We start from the raw sequence: 5,716 nt of genomic DNA on the forward strand, positions 1-5,716 counted from the left end.
ATCCGAGAAGACTAGAAAGTTAAAGACCCTGAGTGTTGGTCCGACCGGAGTTTTGATCCAGCGACTTCCCGCACGGTCGGCTGCCCCACCAGCGTGGCATAAGACAGGCAACAAAGACAACAACATCCTTTAATTGACCACAAAAATTCCACACTCTTCAGACTGGTTGGCACTGATGTGCGTCGTGCAATACTGGCTTACATCATATATAAAAGCAAAATATTTAAAAATGAAGAAAATATAATATAAGTATTAGGAAAAAAATCGAACTAATTACTGTCAAGCTGAGTGAGGGAACGGGTTTTACATTTGAAAGACTGTAGGGATTCAGTTAGGCGAAGATGTTCAGGTAGGCTATAGCTATTCCAAGTCTTTGCACCACTATAACTAAAGCTCCCTTTTAGTGATTCCGTTTGAGAGCGGGGAAGCACAAATTTGGAGTTTGCACCCAGCAGGTTATTATCGGTCGAGCTCCTTACAGTACAAAATCGCCCCGTTAAGCTGTTCGGTGCACTGTTGTGTTTTACTTTATGCATGACCACATCCTTACGTTTTAATCTTCATTCCTCTAGATTTTCCCAATTCAACAACCCCAGGACTATGTCGGAACTAGTTATATAATCAACACCCAGGATTATCCTCGCCGCTCAGTTCTGGAAAGTTTGCATATTATCAGATAATCCCTTCCCGAGAGTGTCCCAGACTTCACAGGAGAAATGACCGGGCCAAAAAGGCATGCTAAGGCTTCAAGAGGAGGACGTAGGCAAAACATGACCGGCTCCCAACAGTGAGTGGCTTTGTGGCTCAGTTGGTAGAGCATTGCACCTCTCTTGCAGAGGCCTTGGGTTCGTATCCAGTTTGGAGGCACCTGACTTTTGCATTTGTCTGAAAGAGACAATTGCTCCAATTATTCAGATAAATGCTAGAATCACTTCTCTTATTTCGGATAAACATTTCTTCTGCTTGTAACTGTACAAAATGAGGGGTGGTCTACAGGGTCCATGGACCGGGTCCATGAAGGGGTCGGGTCGAAGAACCTGGATTCCATATTTTGCATACGTCCATAGCACGAGCGATTTCTCTTAACTGCTGAAGTGTCAATGCTAGACCCTTTTCTACTGACAATTTGCGACGAAGGTGGTGGGACGAACACTTGCTAATGATCACGAATTTTCTCAGCATATCATCACAGATTCAGTGAGCTTTTTGCTTCAATCTGGTCAAAGACTGCTCGATGGCTCTGTAGTTACTTAGATCAACCACTTAACTCAGTATTTTGCCTTCGTGTTTTCGTTCTCATGTCTTCTTAAATATCTTTCTACGTAGCTTTCGGACATTAGGAACTTTAAGCAAGTATGACGAAGACGGTTACGAGAACGATGTCTAAAAGTATAATTTCCCGGCGTTATTGTAATAAGTTTGCCATTACTCCGAATCGTCCGGCAAGGAAAATGTGTATCAACATTGCAGAAATGAAATTGTTCCAAACGGTGTGGTCATTTGAAGAGAAAATTGAAAATTTATCGGCAGGTGCTCCCGTCCACCATATAACCTCAAATTTGGTGAATTCACGTCGTTGTCAGGGCGAGAACGTCATAGAAATGTGCAATGTAAAACGCACGTGCATGCCGTGCAGAGTTTTTGTTTTTGCTCATCAGACCTATTCTCGTGGCCGTCGTCGACTTCCTTGCTTATAATTAATTTAAGCTCCCCAATGACCAGCAAACACGTCGGCAATAGGCCTTAATTCAATCACACGGCGGCCATGTTGAGTCCCGAGGGATTGATAATTTTTGTCTTTACGCACTGGAACTCTTTCCCAAACATTTCAACTCGAGGCTCGGGATATGAAATCTATCGTCTATGGCCAATGTGACCACCGCGCGAATAAGGTCCATAATAGTAACAACAATAACTTTAAATTTGCCATCAGCGGTTTGTATAGATCATGTCTGATGCAATATAAGGCCGTTGCAATTTCTACCAGCAAGCATCAGAAACAATGAGTACAGCTCAGTACAGCTCGGGGGTGCAGGGATGGCGCAGTAATGAGAACACTCGCCTCCCACCAATATAGCCCGGGTTCGATTCCCAGACTCGGCGTCATACGTGGGTTGAGTTTGTTGGTTCTCTACTTTGTACGGAGAGGTTTTCTCCTGGTACTTCGGTTTCCCCGGCCCTCTCCTCAAGGGGGGAGGGGAAAACATTACATCAGTCTCTTTGGAGAGAAATCCGTAAAAGAAGATCCGAGGTCGAAGCCATTCAGAATCATGCAAACATAAAATTGTAGTAGAAGAGGTAATTGGCGTCGCTTCGACAAAAAATTGTCGATCATATTGCTTGCACGATGGTATTCTGTACGTTGGAATGCACGCTGAAACATTGAAATTGCACTTACCAAAAGCGTCAGAAGTTTTATCTTCACTCGCTCTTACAGCAAGCCAATGATCATCTCTCCAGTTTCTTTTATGGTGTGTAAGACCAAATGTTTTGTTTCTCGAACACTTTAAAGGCCCGCATTCGCCCAAAAACTCATTGCGCACCGTGACTGAATTTCGTGTAATACGAAATTGCCTAAATATCTGACATGTTGTTTCCCGCGTGATTCGCCTTAGTGCCTTTAGCCAATCACATCACGTATTTGGACAAGTCGTCATTTGAAAAACAAAAACAAACGACCACAATGACTTTTGGGTGAAGGTGGGCCTTTAAACCCGCAGTTTCTACTGTCAGTACCGTTTTCTCTTTTCTGTTACCGTTTAAACTCAAGCATGCACAATAAGACCGGGGCGCTCACCCGCTGACCAAAAAGCCCGAGACTCTTGGTACGAGATTGGTGTGATCTCAAAACTATTCATCACCATCCCACGCGCGGCCCACTCGAGGCAAAAACAACGGAGCAACCATTGATTTGGATAAGGCCGCTATAAAATATCCCGCCAGCAACGCGGGCTAGTAAAATTGTCGAGAATACCTCGTACGAGAGACATCCGAGACAAGGAAAGGTGCAACAGTCATTTCGTATTGTATTTTAGCAAGTGTAGATATAATTGAGAAATCATGATCAGTGTCTAGGATCCTGAAGAGACAATGCTATGATATGTTTCCGTTCATTTTAGCAAGATCATCCTGAGGAAACAAAAGGATTCCATAGCCAGATTACGAATCAACTACTACTTTTAGTGCCTATTTCCATCTTTGATATCTTATTATGAAAGTAAGGCCATCCCATCGCTATTAAAGTTAAAAGGAATTGTGGGGAAGGGGGTCTCAGAAAATAGAAAAGAGCTGGCAGTTGACATAGACAATTAAAACCAAAGAACTTAGAGAATCATCTAGAACCAATAATAGTCTCGGGAATAGAGAAAAGCAAATATTAATTCAAGCAAGTGTGATTTTTTTACACAACACGAAAGCTTCACTCCACCAAATCATAGGGGGCCAATCTTGAGATCATCATATGCTGATAGAAATCTTCGAACCCTGGAGCTCGTTGTATAAAGTCTATGAATGGCCAACAGCTAACAAGTTAACGTTGAACGTTAAGACGTCGAATTTTATTATCTGTCGTCCTCATCAGAAGAAAATTGACTATCAAGTTAACTTGTAAATACTTGATGGGCGATTAGTATCCATTATATGATAAAAGGTGTTTATAAAAAACGTTGAAACTGATCTAGATAAAAAACTATTACAAAAACTGAATTTTCGACTGCAACTGCGGTCTTCATCAGAGTAACTAAAATATGCTGTTCGAGAGTAATATGCTTAAACTAAAATAAGAAGTTACTTTATCCCCTAGGGCTTCAATAATGTCTTATAGACAGAAGGGAATGGCTTCCGCTCGTTTACCGCATTTTTGTTTATTGTGGAGTGACATGATTCCAAAAAGATTCTTTTGTGCCAATTATTGACATTCTTTTCTAGAATTTCCACATAGCCCGCTACGTGGCGGGGAGCATAAACCAGGAACTAATAATAACAAATAGTCGGCAATAAAAGATCACGCCGAAACCACTGACCATGACATTGACACTAGCTATGTGGAAATTCTAGAAAAGAATGTCAATAATTGGCACAAAAGAATCTTTTTGGAATCATGGCACTCCACAATTGACAAAAATGCGGTAAACAAGCGGAAGCCATTCCCTTCTGTCTATAAGACATTATTGAAGCCCTAGGGGATAAACAAATAGATTTACAAATAGATTTAGCTATTTGTGGGCTAGCGTTGTTTTGTATTAATGTGACATTGAATTCATTTCTGTCAACTGAGTCCAGCATGTATAGAATCAGAATTCTACCTTGCTCATCGTTAATATCAAGAAAACTTCTTTCTATCCACCGCAAACAAGATCGGTTTGCGTTACAATGTGTATAAAGCTCACTTCCTTGGAGACTATAGAAAAACTGGATGAATGACCGCAAATAACACAAGAGCCATGGTTAAATCAATCAAATATGTATTTCAAGCATCCGCGACTGCCAACTGGATATTCATGTTTCGCTAAGTCCTAATAGACCTGATCGGCTAACTCAATGTTGTACCCAATTCATACCCTTTGGGAATAAATGAAACGTTTTGTTCCAGGTATTTCTATATCATTTAACTATGAATGCTACATTATCATTCAAATACAATACACAAAGAATCTTAATCCCGATAGACTTGAATTGGGTACAACACTGAGTTAGCCAATTAGGTCTATTAAAAGCAAATGACGAAAATGTGCAAGCTGTTTCTTTTTACCAAAGCTAAAGTTCTCTCATGCAGTGGTGTTTTGCTGAATTTCAACGAAGAGCATTCGACCACCTTTATTGGTTTCAGTAGAAATATACCTTAGGAAAAAAATCACTGAGATCTCTAAAAACCTACTTGGAAATTGAATTCTGTAGGACTCCAGTTACTAACCGAGCTTAGTCAGTCTGTATGGGAAAATCTTGACCGAGGTCGAGAGTACAGACCGAACGCAAATGATAAATTTGTGTCGTCAGCAAACAAGTAGAAAACTAATTTATCAGATGAGCAGTGGATATCGTTGACAGTAGTGGTCCTAAGACAGAACCTTTTGGGACACCGCAAGTCATGATCATAGGTTGTTTTTGGGAGATATCAGGTCCAATTTGAGTTGATTTAATACGGTCGAAAAGATAAGAACGATACCAATCGCTCACGATACCTCTTATACCGTAATGATATAGCTTCTGCATGTAGCAGAATTTGGTGGTCATATATAAGATTACAACGAAATAGCCTTTGTATAGTATACTGGCCGCCAAAGAATGCAGAATAAATTCAAGGTGCCCGCCGAGGTCTGTTTAGCATTCGGATATTGACTGTAAGTATTTGGAGAGTCCTTGACAAAACGGCACCCGACTCTTTCTCAAGCTCACATATGTTGAAATGCATACACGAAAGCGATGATCAGTAGTAAGCCAGTCTCTTTCCATTTTCTCAGTAATTGTTAACAATAGTCAAGCGAGAAAGACAAGAGAAGCTGAGGAAATTCGTTGAAAAAGAAAAAAAAACTTTCCTTTTCCCCAGCCAAAGGAAACACATCTGATCTTTACATCTCTGCTGCTGCACGTATTGCAGCAAATATCATCCTGGATAATATCGTTTGAATTTCAGGAATTAGGTCATTAATTACGAAATCACATGTCAAGCACGTGAATACAAATTCAGTTCATCTTTAAAACAAATGTTAGTTTGCAT

The sequence above is a fragment of the Montipora capricornis genome, chromosome 1, assembly GCF_036669925.1.
Source record: "Montipora capricornis isolate CH-2021 chromosome 1, ASM3666992v2, whole genome shotgun sequence".
NCBI classification, from domain to species: Eukaryota; Metazoa; Cnidaria; class Anthozoa; order Scleractinia; family Acroporidae; genus Montipora; species Montipora capricornis.